Source organism: Acomys minous, assembly GCF_964271855.1.
Source record: "Acomys minous genome assembly, chromosome: 4".
NCBI lineage: Eukaryota > Metazoa > Chordata > Mammalia > Rodentia > Muridae > Acomys > Acomys minous.
Genome location: NC_140486.1, coordinates 102024518 through 102042286, shown reverse-complemented (window position 1 = coordinate 102042286; position 17769 = coordinate 102024518). Strand labels below are relative to the sequence as shown.

The window sequence follows — 17769 nt, the reverse complement described above, 5'->3', positions numbered from 1 at the left end:
TGAGTGTGGGTCATCCCCATCGTAAACTGAGGTCCCTAGCTGAGTAAACAGGAGCAAAGAGGAGTCCAACTGAACACCACCAAACTTGCTGTTCTCCACCTTCTGATCCAACAAGATGTGAGCAAGCCACCTGCTGTCACCAGACAGGAGCTGATAACGCTACCATGCTTCCCCTACTAGGGTGGACTGGCACACCACTGGACTGTGACTCAAGCAGACTTATTCCCCCTTACATTGCTTCCTCTTGGGTATCTGGTCACAGCAATGAGAAAAGTAGTTAATATACCCTCCCCCGTCCCCAATTCTTTGATTCTCCTTTTCCGGAGATGTGGGAGTCGTCTCCCCCCACTTGAACCTGGCCTTGAGACTCTGAATGAATACGGTAGAAGAGGCCCTCTGCCAACTTCTGGACCCAGAGCTGGCAGCTCCAGCTTCCTGTCTCCTGAGACACTCTTGGAACCTAGCCACTGGCAATGGAGAAAGCCAAGGCAAGCTCATGGGGAGGAAAGGCCAACGCGGAGAGAGGCTGACTCTCCAGGTCCACAGGCCCAGCCAGGCACTTGGCCATCCCTAGCCTCAGGATGCCAGCTCTGAGAGCAGCCATCCTGTATCCCACCCCGAGTCAAGTGCTCCAGCTGCCAGGGGCATGGAGCAGAGATAAGACATTCACTGGCCAGCCCAGGTTTCAGATCCATGAGCACTGCACATGGCTGTTACCCCTGTAATCTCTAAGTCTCTGGATGATTTGTAACTGCAATAGAAACTTAGGCTTCTTGGCTGGTGAAAACCTAGGGTTCCTCTAGGCCCGAAAATGGTACTGACATTTTCCTTAAAATAGCCCTAGCTCAGCTATCCCATGAAGTTATCGTTCTCTAACACACACACACACACACACACACACACACACACACACACACACACACACATCTCCACTCCTCTGAATGAAGGTGGCAGTGCTAGGCAGTCCCCTTATCGTTCCTTCTCATTCTGCTTCATCACAGCTCTCTCCTCCTAGTTTTTCCTTTGCCCTTGTTCTACCAGAAACCTCAGAAGTCACAGCCCCAGTCTCCTTCACGTTCCCCTCACCGCAGGGCTAAGTGGGGTGTGTGTGTGTGTGTGTGTGTGTGTGTGTGTGTGTGTGTGTGTGTGTGATTTAATAGCTAGCCATTCATCTCTTTAACTCTTTCTATGCCACTCTGCAGTTTTCTAATTTTTCTACAGTGGACATAGATTGGCTAGCTTCCAAAGACAATGTTCAGGGTCCATCAGATTTTACATTTGGATGAATTTCCTGCCATCTGCTGTGTGTTTAAGCTCCTGCCATAAATGCAGTTTTGAGCCCTGACTTCTCACTGTCCTTTGTACTTTAAGAGTCTCTTTCGCTCAATAAATATTTTCTCAAGCCCAATTTCTAATGACTTTATACTTCCCTAGCATCTATAGAACTCTATAGAATCCTAGTATAAATGACTTCATCAATTACTTGCTTTAATTTGTTTAGCAGAATTTATATGCATATATTTTATATACAACATATATGTGTTCATGCTACATCCTTATACATAAACTTCTTTAAACCTTTACATTTTTTAGTATTTTTACTATTTTTGATTTTTTTCAATTTATTAGTTAGTTAATGATAATACGTACATTATTATTATTAGTAGTAGTATGGTGGAGTCTAGGTACACACATGCTATGACACACATGTGTAGGTCAGGGAACAACTTTTGTGAGTCAGTCAGTCCTCTCCTTCCGGATAGGTGACATCTTGAGCTCAAGCATGAGTCACCAGTTGGTACAGCAAGTGCTCTTACCCGCTGAGCCGTCCTTAGCCCTGCTTTGTTTTTCTGAAGCTCTTGCTATGTAGTGCGGGCTGGCCCTGGGCATGAGGCCTGCCTGCCTTAGTGTCTGTAGTGCTGAGGTTAGAGACATGCGCCCCCTGGGCCTAATTGACTCATGTTGATTCTTGATAACATAGCAGAACCCTCAGAACCTAGCCTTCAGAACATTGGGGTTTCAGAAACTGTTTCCTTGTTACCTTGGGCATCTCTTAACCTTCATTCCCAGGGTAGGAACAGGGATGCGGTATCTAAAGAAAGAAGAGAACAGGAAAAGACATGGGAATGCATATGTAGATGGCAGAAAAGACTGGAACTTGACTTACAAATAGTCTCACGTCACAGGAGACAGTTTTTGTTTCATCTTCAAAGGCTAATAAAATGAGGGAAGAAGAGAGAAATTGACAGCGGTCCCGCAGAGAGATGTCATCCATATATGACCACATTTCGTGCTCACAAGGACTGTGAGTTAAGACTGTCTTATGCTATAAATGACACAAACGGGGCCTAAGCAGTTAAACAGCATGCCCAAGGGCAGACATCTGGTGAGAACGGAGCCTAAAGGTGATATCTGGCTCATCTAGCTCCAGATCCAGCAACAGCAGGCCCGGATCTGGCCCCAGGCTTTCCTTCTCAATGTAGGGGAAAGAGGGTAGGTTGGGCCCCTTACCCTCCCTCGTTCCTTGCCTTAAATAGCTCTTTCTCTGCTTGAAATGGGAGTCAAAGAGATAACTACAGGGAACCAAGGACAAAAAACAGGACACCATCCCCTGGAAGTTATGGACCTTATTTCTTTATCGCCAAATGTCTGAGTGTGTCAAAGGCCTCCTCTTCCAGGTCTTAAGCTGACCCTGTCTGGAAGACCTTTGGGACTGCTTCTGGATGAGGGGTTCTGGGTTGAGCTGAACTTCACCTGTAGTTCCTTTGACCTGCACCCTCCTCGTCCCTTGAGCATAAATAAGCCCTGACGCAAGCAATGAGGAGGGGATGGCCACCATTGGCTACACAGGACCAGATAGATCAAGGGCTATTGGTAGTGGCTGCTGGACCTGTCTCCAGAGTCCATGTATGGAGAAGGGCCACGAAAGGCAGTGGATGGCAGCGGGGCATGTGTGTCAATCTGAACCCTGTGTTTAAAGTCTAGTTTGATGATGGGGGATTTCTCCTTAATCAGGGTTTTTGCCCAAACCTTCATTCCCCTGGCTACTAAATTGCACCTACCCTTCAGGTCTCCCTTATCGTATTTGCCTCCTGGGGAGCCACCTCCAGATGGACCCACAAAAACTCTGTTTACACGCCTCATTCCACATGGGTAGCCTCTTCCCGGGGTGACATTTTTAAGCTACTTTAAAACAGAAAGGATGAGTCTGGTCCCCAACTAATCTGAACTGATGAGCTGGTTCTGCAGGAGTGTCTCCCAGAGACCCTCGGTAGGAGCAAACAATCACTCTTTAGTTGATGAATGGGATGATATATGCTGCAACCCGGAGCTCTGCCAATAAACTGCCTCATGTGTTTACAGCAAGACTGTCGTTTGTGTGTCTTTGGGTGCGCGCCATCCCGAGGCTTGAGTGAGGGTCTCCCTTCGGGGGTCTTTCAATGCCAGGAAAGAGTGGGTGATCGAGAGCCCTAGAGAGATGCAGGATAGCAGATATTTCCCAAAGCAAAAGTTTACCACTACTAAGAACTGGTCTGGCTGTTGCAGCACATACAGGTGGAATCCTGTTTGTGGGTTGGAACGTGGAATGCAAAATGGAATCCTAGTTTCTCTAGCTCGCTGCAAGTTATCTTTTTCTGACTCATGAAGAGTCAGAGGTCCCCTTCCTCTCCATGTCTCCACACAGAGCCCAGCATTGGCTTTTCAAGTCTTGTCATAGCAGCTGTCACAATCCAACTTGTCGGGCATGAGCCTAACGTGGCCCAGTACCCGTTCTCGGTTGTATAAATGGGGGATCCACAGTCTTGTGCACAGCTTGACATTTCCTTCATGGGTTGCCTTTTCTCTGCTACAAAGTAGGGGACTGGAAAAGCCAGTCTCTATATCCCAGTTCCATTGGGCCCTTCATTCTGGAATGACCCAGGAGTCTCTAGTGTTCAGAAAGCCCACTGGTTCCAGTGCCAGTATAGCCACCATCTGGCTTTGTCCCCAACAGCAGGGACAGCAGTAGGAGAGTTAAATAGGTTCACCCTGGTGCCACGGACAGAACACGCGATCCTCAGTAAAACCCCAGGGAGTGTCATCTATTTTTGCTGCCTCTGCTTAACTATAGGTATCACAGATGCTGGGATCTCCCCCTCCCCTCGACTAATTGATGCCCCCAAGCAGCCACATCTTGATCCCTGGATGAGCAACCATGAGTGAGCAATCACCTGGCTTTGTCCTCCATCAGAAGGAAAAGAACTGACAAGCCACTGACATTGTATTCAGGACAGACCCTATACTTGACCCTGACAGTATGTTGCCCCATCCAGTCGTCACAAATGGAAGCTGGAAAAGATGAAAGCCACGCTTCTGACAAACACTGGCTTGTAGATTCAGACCCAGGTCTGTGGGCCTGAATGGTAGACCTTAAACCTACACACGGCGGCGGAGACCAGCATGAATTCCGTTGGGAAGATAATTCCCTTCCTATCTAGGTTCTACCCCCCATCCCCTGCCCCCCTCCACTGCCCCAAAGCAGAAAGTCTCCTACTTAGAAGGGAGACTCACAGGGGCGCGGCATTCTCCCTAAAGCCATCTCTCACTTCTTTCAAGCCAGGCTTAATGACCCAAACTGCCAGTAAGGATGAAAGAATCTTGTTAATGAAGTCCTCCGCCATGGGAAGAAGATGAAAGAAAAGAGAAAGAAAAGAAGAAAGGGTTTGGTGCGGGTGGGGGCACAGGGGGAAACAATCCTTCACAAATATTTTCTGTTAATAAAATCCATTTTGCCTCTAAAATGTTTGCCAACTATCTAAGTGGACACATTTTTCACATACCAGGGCAAACCATAGCCGGAAGGCCTCTCTCCGGTCTGCCAGCCCACAGCCTCTGTGTCTACAACGTGCCTGGGGCAGCCTCTTGCCGTGAGGTGGCTTGGAGGACGTAGGCATGCTTTTCTCTAGTCTAGAAGGAAGGCGTCCCGAGCCCGGCACGTCTCCACATGTACATAACCCTCTCCTCCTGAATACCAGTGTAGACAGTCTTCCCCGTGGCTTGCTCTCCTGCCTCTACCCCTGTGGGGTTCAGAGCAAGTCTCTTCCATCCTCCTCCTCCTCTTTCTCCTTGCTTTTGTCTTCCCTCCTCCCAAACTTACTGCTATAGGAAAGAAGAAGTTCCCAGACCTAGGTACACTTTCTCTATGTTTCCAACACCCTGATTTTTGTGCGTTAGCACATTTCACACGTTCTATTAAGGGCATATCTATGACGTCCCTTTCCAAAAGGGTGGCAAGGTCTCAATATTGGGTTTTGAGGCAATTTGAGTTAGCACCAAGGATTTGTGCATCATGCGTTACTGACTTGCCAAGATTTAGACTACGATAGTGGTAACCTGGAGACTTCTAAAGCCATGGGGAGCAACAGAGGCTACCTGAAGGAGAAAGATAGGTACTTGTCAACTGGTTCTGCTGGACTGAAGAACAGACGTGGGTCTAGTTAAAGCTGACATGGGGCCACAGGGCTGGTTGCCTTCTCCATGATGGGGCATCCCTTTTCCTGCCAGCTTAGCCTTTTCCTTTCTTGGAGGGGAGAAGAGCTGAATTCCACCATGTGGTCCTTAGCCAGCCTGACTGGGACATGGCTGCTTATTTCTGAATGAGGCACATTCATTTTCCTTGGCCCAAAACTAGGGTGGACTTGCTTTTTCTATTTTTCCTTCTGGTGGACATTGGACACTTTCTAAGAGCCTGATGGCTTCTTATATTATTTTTATTTTTTTAAATAATAATAATAAATTTTATTTATTTATTTATTTACTTACTTATTTATTTAATTATTATGTACACAGTGCTCTGCCTATATGTACACCTACAGGCCAGAAGAGATTATCAGATCACATTAAAAATGGCTGTGAGCCACCATGTGGTTGCTGGGAACTGAAATCAGGACCTCTGGAAGAACAGATAGTGCTCTTAACCTCTGAGCCATCTCTCCAGCCCCCTATTTTTATTTTATATTATTTTTTATTACATCTTACTTATTTATTTTTATTTTGTGAGTGGGAGGAGGAGGAGGGATCCAGATAGTGCCACAGTCCTTGCATGCGGGCATGTGTGTTGTGTGTTAGTGTGAGTTTTCTCCATCTACCATGTGGGTCTTAAGGAATGACATGCTTACTTATATGTCTATGCATTGCATGTGCGTCTGGTGCCTACAGAGGCCAGAAGAAGGCATCAGGTCCCTTGGATCTGGAGTTACAGAGGGTTGTGAGCTGTCATGGGGATGCTAGGAAGCCGACCCTAGTTCTGTGCAAGAGCAACAACTTCTCCTAACTACTGAGCTATCTCCCTACCCGCCATGATGATTTCTCATTCTGTAAGATCATGTGAATCAGAAACCTTGGGTGGATAAGACCCATCTAGGGTCATAACACCCAGGCCTTAGTCTACATTCAAGGTAATTCTTCCTTTCTTTTAGCAGCTGCTACTACCATGTGATACTAGATGCTAAGTAAAAAATACTCTGATGGCTCTTATGTTTGGTGACAGAGGTGGAAAACACCAACAGGATTTAGCTGGTGGGTGGAGCTGTCTTTAACTTCTTCCCATGAAGTATATTTTTTTAAAGCTTTTTGTTTATTTATTATATATACAGTGCACATCAGACCATATTATAGATGGTTGTGAGCCATCATGTGGTTGCTGGGAATTGAACTCAGGACCTCTGGAAGAGCAGTCGGTGCTCTTAACCGCTGAGCCATCTCTCCAGCCCCAGTATATTTTACACTTGAAAACTACCTTTTAGCATAAGCTATTTGACCCTTCAATTCAACGTCTAGCATTTATTCTTACTGGTGTGTGCACAGGTATACAATCATAGTAATATAATAAGGTAATATTTGCTTATAACAAATTATTTGCCAATATGATGCTTACAGCAACAAATGACTAGATATATCCTTAAAGTCTTCCAATAGGGTGTTGGATTAAATTTGCCATGGTATAGCCACATGATGGAATCCTTTCCAGCAACAAATCACAAAGAAGTTCTTTTTGTATAGACACTCATTGAAAAGGAGCTAGAGAGATGGCTCAGAGGTTAAGAGCACTGTCTGTTCTTCCAAAGGTCCTGAGTTCAATTCCCAGCAACCATATGGTGGCTCACAACCATCTATAATGAGATCTAGTGCCCTCTTCTGGCCTGCTGGTGGGCAGAAGTACAGTATGGATAATAAATAAATAAATCTTTTAAAAAAAATCTCCAAGAGATAGTATTGTTAAGAGAAAACAGCAAGGTAAGACGTGGGGAGTTCAGTGGGCTATTGTGTTTGTAAGTCAAGCTAGGTATGGTGGTGCTCGCCTGTAAGCACAGCATTCGGGTAGTGGAGGCAGGAAGATGAGGAATTCAAGGTCATCCTTGGCTACATGGTGAGTTTGAGGCTAGCCTGGGCTAGAGGAGATTTTTGTCTCAAAAACAAAGAATTAAGGGAGATGGGGAGGTGTGGTGATAAAGAGAATATTCTCTGCATGCAAGTGTGTGTGTGTGTGTGTGTGTGTGTGTGTGTGTGTACACATGTGTACACGTGTGTACATGCACATGTGAAGCCACACATGCTATGTATGATGTGCATGAGGAGGTCAGAGCACCTTTGAGACCCCGCTCTTCCTTCTGGCAGTCACAGGGATTGAACTCAAGTTCTTTTTGTACAGATACTCATAAAATAATTTCCAAGAGATATTGGTAAGAGGAAAAACCAAGGTAAGAAGTAGGGAGTTTGCAATGCAAACCTGTTTACCCACTGAGCAGTTACAAGGGCCTTTCTTCAACCATGTTGTTTTTCACGTTTAGGGAGGTAAGGACAGCGGTCAGCTGAAGTGTGTGCCCTTGATAAGACGGGGACAGCCAAGTGGCTTTCTCTGTTACTCAGGTGTGGTGATGCTGCCAGCTTCAGTATGTCCAGGTCCTTCGGTTCTTCAGGACACTGGAAATGGCGTGTTTGGAAAATTGTCTGACCCATAAATGGTGGCTCGAAGGTAAAAGCAGCAACAACAAAACCCAAAATCCGTCTTGTTAAATGAAGTAGGCATATAGCTGTACCCTATCTGAACCCGACAATGTATGCTCCTGTCGTGGAGGTGCCAACACCCACCAGGAAGCTACTGTCATCGGTCTGGAGAGAGGTGACAAGAACCACTTAGGTCAGAGGTGGCAGAATGACGGGACAAGAGCAAATGTCAAATGTATACACTAAAGACTGATGTGTAGGGTGAAGTGAAAACAGTTATGGTGACAATTGGACGCAGGGGATAGGGACAAAGAAATGGAAGGTGACTGGATATTTGAGCTTAAAAGTTTTGCAGAATGGAATGACTTGAAGACAGTGTAGAGTAAGAATGGCTCCGACAAGGGGACTTCAATCTTCACCTCACTGCCACCATCTTCAGTGACTTTTTTTTTTTAAGTAGTCATGAAATACTGACAATAGGACCTATTGTAAGAGGTACATACTAATCAATGGAATGCATACACAGTGCTCACAATGCTAAAAAAAATAGACAATTGTCACTCTCAGTGCTGAGTTCTGAATCCAAGGCTGAGCTTGCAAGGCATAATTTCTCATGAATCTGGAGTGGGACCACTACCAGCCCTTAAATGGTAATGGGACAGACATTTGCTGTGCTTCACTCCCTAGCAACCTTTTCCTGCTTAACAGCCAGGTAGAGGTCGCTCCATCTCCTTGGCAACGAACGGGTCCAGGTTTGGGTACATTTTCTGATCAATGACAGCCTAGAAGATCAGTTCTGGCACTACCATCAGAACCGAACCAAGGGTGGGAGCCTGAACTACTGCAGCCATCTGTCTACACCAAGAACAAGTCTGAGAGAACGCCAACCGAGTCCACACAGTGATAAGGAGAGAGAAATCAGGACCTGGCCAAAGAACTGAGCCTTTAGCAAACAAACATAAGCTTCTACAGGTAGGAAACCACTAAGTGGGGAGTTAGCGTTTATGTCACTGTAATAAAATGTCTACCAGAAACAGACTAAAGTAGGAGAACTTGGGCTCCTGGTTTTGAAGGTCTCAGTTCATCATAGGGGAGAAACCGTGGCATCGTGGGTCAGTCCATGCTGGCAGGAGCCTGTGGAAAAGGCAGTTCACATGGTAGTAAACCAGGAAGCAAAGAGGAACTAGGGCATCTACAACCTTCAGAGACCTGCTCCTACAGACCTACCTATACCCCACCAACTAGGCTCTACTTCCCAAAGGTTCCATGGTCTTCCAGAATAATTCCTCTAGCTGAGGAACAAGTATGATAAGTGTTCCCAGGTACGTAGGCACTGTTCAGATTGAAATCATGACATATAGTATCCTGGGTAGTCTTAGCTATCCTCCTAACAGCCTGAAGTCATCTGAGAGGCAGGCCTCGACTGAGAAATTATGCAGATCCGATTGCATGTGGTCATGTCAGCTGGTGGTGGTGGTGGTTGTAGTGGTGTTGGTGGTAGCTTGTCTTGATTGTCATTTGATGAAGGAGATCCCAGTCCACCATGGGCAGTGCAATCCCTAGAAAGGTGGTCCTAAACTATGTAAGAATGGAAGCTGAGTGTAAGCGGGCCTGTGAGCCAGCTAGCAAGCAGCATCCTCCACGGCCCCTGCTGTACCTCTCTGGCCGTGAAGTGAGCTCCTTGGTCAGAGGTAATGCTGTGGAGATTAGAAAGCAGTCCTGCCTTCTAATTCCCACCTTCAGCTTCCTGCCTTGAGACCACCGATGAAAGGGACCTGGGATTATAAGATGAGTACCCCCCCCTTTTTTTTTGCTTAAGTTGCTTTTAGTCAGAATGCATTATTACAGCAACAGAAATGGGACAAGAACACTCAGTGTCTGGCATCCTGAGACTCTCCAGCTTACTAATTTTTCTTGTAGACCCCGCGGTTAGGAAGGAGCGTGGCTCCTAACAGCTAAGAAGTGTCAGTTTCTGCCTGTAACAGCCCCACAGCAGTCCTGTGAGACGCTTTTATGTCAGTAAACACAGATAGAGTCAGGTCACAGAGAAGGAGACAAGGAGCCCGGGTGGGGGATGGGAGGATGGGGTGGGGGGTGGGGGAAACAGGGAGGAGCCAGACAAGAGAGGGAAGAAGTGGGGCAAAGGAAAGACGCTGTTTCAGATTCCAAAGCTCCATGGGATGGCTTGAGATTCCATAGCACCGCGGGTCAGTGCTGTGGCTTCAGTGCCTCTAAGCACACAGGCCCGAGAGCATTGAAACGCTTGCCCCCAGGTGCATACCTGCAGAAAAACATCAAAGGGCTGAAGCTGTGCCAGCAGGAGAGGCAAGGCTTCACTGGAGCCTGAAGCTGCTCTGTGTGTGTGGGGGGGGGGGGGGGGCAGGAGAGACGAAGGAGGAAGGGAGAGAGGGGGTAGAGAGAGAATGGTCAAAGTGATGTCCAATTCTTACTTACCTCATTACCTTCTTAAGAGATTTGCCTGACACATGGAAACAGCTAGAAAAGAAAAGGTTTTACCGTCGTTGTTTGGCTGGTTGGGGTTGGATTAAGTAATTTCCTTTGAGACAGCTCATTATGAGGCCCTGGCTTACCTGGCACTTACTATGTAATACAGGCTAGCCTCAAATTCAGAGATCCACCTGCCTCCGACTCCTGAATGCTGAGACTAAAGATGTGTATCTCCGTGCACAGCTGGCTTGATTTATTTTGTGTTTTTTTAAATTTATTTTTATTTTTATTTATTTTAGGTACTTATTGTTGCTGTTGAGGCAGAGTCTTATGTAACCTCAGCTGGCCTCAAAGTTGTTGTGTAGCTGTGGGTGACTTTGAACTCCTGATCCGCCTGCCTCTATCCCCCTAGGGCTGGGATTACATGCACACACCATTATGCACATTATGCACATTTTGCACATATATATGTGTGTGTGTGTGTGTGTGTGTGTGTGTGTGTGTGTGTGTGTGTGTGTGTGCGTTCTTCTTTTAGTCATTGTTTAGGCTACTGTACCTTGGGATGACTTCCATGTTGCAGCTTCCTACTGTCTGTTGCCTGTCCTGTCTCGCCTCCACTCTCCTCACTTGGGCTGAGAGGACGGAGGGCTGCATAATATCGCTATGCCTCAGGCTTTCTTCTCAAGAGAAAGGGAGAAAAAACTTGACTACCTTCACGGATTGGAGGGTTCAAAGGCTCCTTGGGTCAATGAAGACTGAGGCCGTAGCCTGCACAGCACCCCTGATTAGCGAGTGTACTCTTAAACAGCTCAAACCAACTCATTCATTCATTTATTCTAACTGAAATTAATTTTTTTCATACATTATATTCTGATTATGGTTTTTCCTCACTCAATCCCTCCATGATCCTCCCTGCCCCCCCCCCCACCTAAATCTACACCCTTTTTCTTTCTCTCTTTAACTGGAAGACAAACAGACATCTAAAAAATAATAATAAGATAGAAGCACTCACAATGGGGCCTGAAGAGTGGCTTCTCTAACAGAGTGGCTTCTCTCACAAGGTACAGAGCATGACTTTTTCTCTGTGGCACCAGTTAGCAGTGACGGTAACTGGAGAATATCTGTTTGGTACTAAAAACTATATGTACGGGCTGGAGAGATGGCTCAGCGATTAAGAGCACCGACTGCTCTTCCAGAGGTCCTGAGTTCAATTCCCAACAAACACATGGTGGCTCACAACCATCTATAATGTAATGCAGGCCCTCTTCTGGCCTGCAGGTGTACATTCAGGCACAGCATTGTAAACATAATAAATAAATAAATCTTTTTTAAAAAACTATATGCACTTAAGAGTCGTCCTTACTTCAGATTTATTGAAAGAAGCTGTGTGGACAACTAAATAGCTTCTAGTCAGGAAAGCACCCAAATGAGGGTGGAGCTCAGTGGCGTGGCTCTCACTCGCCTGGCTTGCATGAAGCCTGGGTTTGCTCTCCAGTCCCACAGAATGGACAGTAACAAACTCCTAACTACCCTAATCAAGACAGCAATGAAAGGCATACATAAGAGCCTGGGCTCTGCAGCTGGGCGTGGTGGTGCACACACCTGTAATCCCAGCACTTTGGGAGGCAGAGGCAGGAGGATCTCTGAGTTTGAGGCCAGCCTGGTTTACAAAGTGAGTCCAGGACAGCCAAGGCTACACAGAGAACCCCTGTCTGGAACTCCCTTCCATCCCTCCAAAAAGAGCCTGGGCTTTGAAGCTGGTTTGCCCAATGTTCAAATCTGAGCTTCTGGAACTGTCATTTTCCTTCTTCATTCCTCTGTTTTTTCATGTGTCTAGTAGTCTGGTTATAGCAAAGAGTTAAGTGCATCAATGTGTGTAATAAACACTTAGCATGGTGCTTGGTATCTAACAAGAAACAGTGCCTGTTGTTTAGATCTGAAGAGGGAAGCGAAAACTAGGAAAGTGAATTTTGCACTGACCTTCGCAGAACCTACAGGCAAGTGAGTAGTTTTACCCTTAGTGAGTTGGATGCTACTAATCTCTAGGGATGGGAAATTAGGTCTGGAGCTTGTGGGAGCTCATGTGGAGGGACCGATGCATCAACATAAAGTCAGGATCCTGGAAGCACAATAACATCCTGCAAAAATTAGTATTAGAGGTCTATCTGTAGCCTAGAATAATGGGAAGGAAGCTTCCTTGTTTGAAGCTGAACTCTAGCTTGGAGAGGGAAGGACCTCCTTTAAGAATTCAAAACCACCATCATGACCCTCTGGTATGTCTGGCTTTATGTAAATAGTTTCTGTACAACCTAGAAATCCCCAGGCTAAGAGATAATATAAACTTTGGTCTGGACCAATTAGACTGCATTGGGAACACACACTGATTACATCAGTTCTCTCCAGGTGACAGCTCCGCTGAAGATGAGCTTGCAGTCTTAAATCATGTAAGACACAAGGGGGAGGGGGTGAGCAAGAGTCTACAGGCCCAGCAAACAACAGGATTAGATCTTCCAGAACCTTGGATTATAGAGCCACTTTAGATCATAAATTAGGAGTGTTAAAGTGTCTAAAACATAAAATACGTGTCTTAAAAACAAAAAAATCTGGAAAAATAAGTAAAAATCAGTCAGATTTTAAATATAAAATAAATAGTATGTTTTCTTAGAGCCAAAAAAAAAAAAGTTCATTAGGATTTGGAACTCAATAAACACGATAACGAATGCATTAGGTATAGCTGAGGAGGCGTTTAAAAAGTTGCAGCTAACACTGGGCGATCATCTGGCTAGAGACTTGGCGAAAGCTGACGACAGAGACTGTAGAAGACGGGGGAATAAGATAGAAACATTTAATGTGCATGTAAGAGAAGTCAGTGCCGACTGGGTGAGGAGTGTGTGAAGAGAAGGGGATTAAAATGGAATGAACATGCAATAAAGATGTCTTAGCCCAGAAATCATAGCAAATCCCAAACTGTACCACAGTGAAACTGCAGGGCATTGGCAGGGGTGGGGTGGGGTGGGGTGGGGTGGGGTGGGGTGGGGTGGGGTGGGGTGCGGAGTTTATAATAGAGAATGCGGAGGAATAAGGTCCATGTCAGCTGAGAGTGCCGTGGAGAAGCCACGAAGACCATGAGGGAGTGTGGGCCTAGGACCTGTAACCCAGCAGGAAACCTGCGTAAAGGAACATCTGGTGGAGTGACTGTGAGGCACGGCTTCAAAGCCTACAGAGGAGGTGGCACATGCCTGTAACCCTAGCACTATGAGACAGAGACAAAACAGTAACCATTTTAGACCACGGCTACATAGTGAGATATGGCTCGGAAACGGGGGGGGGGGGGTGCGGGGGGAAAGGGGGGCTGTGGCATTGAAACAGAGCACAGAGGATTTTGGGCTGGTACAGAAGGCTGCTAAGAACTCTTGAATTGTTCCAAAGATACAAAGAGACAAAAGAAATCGGCTTGTTCACTAATAAGAATTTTCCAAAGGATCACTTTGCAGTGACTGTGGTGTGGAAGAGACTCTCTTCCTGGACTCCTTGTTCTCAATTCCAAACCACCGGCTTGTTTGGCTCCCCCCCTGCCCACCCCCCCCCCACACCCCCATCTTATTTCTAACAGCACAGAGAAGCTTCACCGGACTCCGATGTGTGCTGAGATACGCGCTGAATAAATGCTGAGCAAATGCTTTTGTTTCGCGTTGGATGAACCATTCCCAGTGTACAGCAGTGACATTTTCAAATGCAAATGGAATCTATTAACCCTCGTCTTTTTCTCTATCACTGTCACCCGGGTCCCAACAAGAGCATTGTCTGGTCATGGGAAGTTCTGGAAGCCCGTCTTCATGGGCGGGTTAGTATTCTTTATACAGCCTCCAGTCTCCTGAGTGGTGGTGATGGAAAAAGTTGGGAGACATTTGCTCAAAAAAAAAAACCAACAACTTCAATAAATAAGAGTCACACCCAGCCTGCTAACAAATGTGAGTGAATTAGAAAGGGGCTAGCCCCAGGAAAATGCCAGCATGGGCTGGGTACTCCTTGATGAGTCAGTTATCAGTCATTTGTCCTGAAGTTTTGTTTTTTTTTGTGTGTGTGTTTTTTTCTTACTCTCCTGGGAATTGAGGACACCCTTGGGAGCATGGAGAAGAGACTGTTCTTCCAGAGAATTCTCACTGAGTGTGACCATGAGACGGCCAGGAACTTGAAGTCCTAGAGGCAGAGCACCTGCCCTCCGGCATGTCAACTGTAATGTGAGATAGAGAAAAGTCACTATGACATAGCTTTACGGGCATTGTGTGATGGAAGCAGCGTGGCTGCAGCAGTGGGGATAATGTAGTAATTAGACTAGGGAGAAAGGATTGGCCAGGGCAGCTGGAGGGGAGCGAAACCATAGCAAATTAGCAAAGGGCAAAACGTACTCTGAGCACGAAGTGACTAGTGAGGGATGTTGCAGTAAGGCAGGCAGAAGCCAACCCAGAAATTGTCCTGTAAGCAAAGGTCGGAATAAACCTGGAATTTAGGGGGGCTTCTGGGTGGGTATCAAAGCTAGTTATGATAAGCGGGTTATAAAGGAAGCCGAGTGATTTCTTGTTCTTCTTTCTCTGGCTGCAGTTTGGTGCTTCTGTCACAGGAGAGACCCAGTAGATGGGGGAACTCCACAAGGCAGTCACTGAGTGGCTGTGAACCCACCCGAGCGGCTGTAGTGAACCGGGGAAGTGGGAAGACTCTGGAGACACTTCTTCGGGGTCAGCAGCAGGAACTCGGTGACTTAATGTAGCTTTGACATAGAGAGAGGACTCACGGGACATTTGCGGTCATGGCTTAAGCCTTAGGCAGCCAGTAGAAGGTTCTCTTTTCCCTTTGTAAGGATAGCTCTGGCCTGCAATGGAATGGAACAGGCAAGGAAGGCTCAAGGAGACCAGAGCTGGCATGGCAGATGCTCAGCGCACACCAGGAGAGACCTTGTGCTTAGTCAAGGGTTCTGCTTTTTTCATCACTTTCGCCGTAGACCTGACAAAAGCAACTGAGGCAGGAAGGGTTGATTCTGGGTCACAATTGGAGGGTGGAGCCGGCCATTGCAGGGGAGGCAGGGAGGGAGGAGCACGAGGCAGCTGGTCACACTGAGGTCTTTGCGGGAAACAGAAGGTGACAACGCAGGTCCTGTTCTCTCGCTTTTATTCCATTCAAGATCCCAGCAGCTAGAGAGTCTCCCACCCATGCTGACCTAATCTAGAAACGCCTCATAGACACACCCAAAGGTTTGTCTCCTAGGCATCTCTAGAAACTGTCGAGATGACAGAAACCAGCAGTGGCTTCATCTTTGACCTTGTGTTGGCTGGAAGTGTGGGGTCGTGGCAAGGTGAGGCACAGCTAGGTGGGACGCAATGGGTTTTTAGGGCAGTGCAGCTATTCTGCATGGTGTCGTAACAATGGACACGTGATGTTATGTATCTGTCAAAACCCCTAGAATGCCCAGCATGAAGGGAGACACTTACACAACATGACAATAACATTAACTCCCACTGACCCTTTCCTGCCAATACAAGAGACTGAACGTGTCCGCTTCCAGCAGGCTTACGTTCAACTTTGGCTGAAATTATAGCAAGATATAACAATGAACCTGAACTTTAGTACCAGGGCTGAGACAATGTACAGTGGTGGTGGCAGCAGCTGATAGGAAAGGGATTTAATTTAGTGGCGCTTCTGCGGTGGGTGACTGTTCACTTGCTTCCATAGTAAAGGAAGCTTCAAGTTTTCCCCCCTGGAAGGGGCTGGGAAGTTACTGACTGGAGGTTCGGTTTTCCTGTCCATGTCCAGGTGCAAATCAGGGCTGTGGGAATCTTCACAGTCTCCCAGGACTTGACCAGGATGCACTTTTGAAAACTGTGCAATGCTTAGGTCTACATGGGGTGGTCGGAGAAATGCCTTCACCGCGGAGACTCCTGGAACACCGCTTCCTGAAAGCACAGCTCCCTGATGAAGCTTGCTGGGGATGATTCGGGCTCAACTCAAGCCAGTTCCCCTGTGAATCCTGTAAGAATTTCCTGAAGCCTCTATTGGTTAATTATTTGCACTTGGACCCCCAGGAAGGCTTTGCCACTCTCATGGGGCTGAGGCATTGATGTCCTTTACAGTGACCATGTCAACAACAATCCCCGTTCCCTCTGGGCTTCCTCCGTTCCCACAATTGCCCTTGGTTAGCCATCATAACCACACTGTAAGATCCTATTGCTGAAAACAATACATTTTGGCTATAGAACACAGAGAGAAATCAATCATAAACTGACTAGGAACTTCCTCCCTGGCGGCTAGATTTCATGGTGCGGTGCAGGCTGCTGTGGAAAAAAGGCACCGATGGCTACGCAGTATGGGATGCCGCAAGCTACAATATTGACTTGCCAGACAAGATATGCCTACTGGTGCCATAGTGGCCTGACTGCTCTGGGACATCTAGCTGTTTTCTAATTGGACTGAGGCCTGCTCCATAGGCAGGAATTTCAGGTGTGGTCTGTAGTCTTGGTCAAAAGCCCATGGTGGGGAAGGTCCTAGGCCTAGGGTAGAACTTACTACTGTTATTTCGCTAAGTGAGGCTGTCAAATTGCTTCCTAAACATTCATGTATATACCCATCGACTGACGGCACTCAACCTCGACCAGACAAGCTTCTTTTTGTACTGAGCATCCGTAAATGGAGAGGTGAATAATTGGTTACTTTGCTGAAAATAAAGAGACCCAGTGTTTAACTCTAACTTGTGTATTTATATTATTCTTCCAGGCTCAGGAATATGATGGAAGGGAAGGAAGGGTGAAGGTAAGAGCTGGGCACGGATACACATGTGTAACCCCATTGATGGGGGACTGGGGACAGGACAATCCTTTGGTCCCTGCTTGCCAGACATTCTAGCCAATCAGTGACCCAGGAGAGACCCTTGCCTCAAAACATAAGGCGAGAGCCAGTGAGATGGATCAGGATAAAAGGGGCTTGCTGCAAACCCTGGTGACCTGAGTTTGATCTTCAGAATCTATGTCAAGGTGAATGGAGAGACCCAACTCCACAGAGTTGTCTTCTGGCCTTTGCACATGTGCTATGGTACCCCCGACTCCTCACCACTTCTTACACACATACACACATGCACACATGCACACATACACACATACACACATACACACATATGATAATAATGAAAATAGAAAAAACTGAATTTGTTAGATTTATTTATTTTACTTTATGCTTATGGGTGTTTTGCCTGTGTGTGTGTGTGTGTGTGTGTGTGTGCGTGCATATACCACATGTGAGCAGCCTGGGATCTGCAGAGGTCAGAAGAGGGTGTTGGATCCAGCTCAG

The 17769-nt window shown here is 46.7% G+C and overlaps 1 long non-coding RNA gene across 1 annotated transcript in view; it reads left to right on the top strand.

Annotated features, from left to right (window-relative positions):
- The window catches only part of LOC311596044, a 46422-nt gene extending 29183 nt beyond the window's left edge, over positions 1 to 17239 (top strand). The window contains exons 2-3 of the long non-coding RNA XR_014778678.1: positions 16243 to 16458; positions 17200 to 17239. This is a non-coding gene — a long non-coding RNA (uncharacterized lncRNA). The remainder of the gene's footprint in view (positions 1 to 16242; positions 16459 to 17199) is intronic.
- Positions 17240 to 17769: the final 530 nt, after the last annotated feature.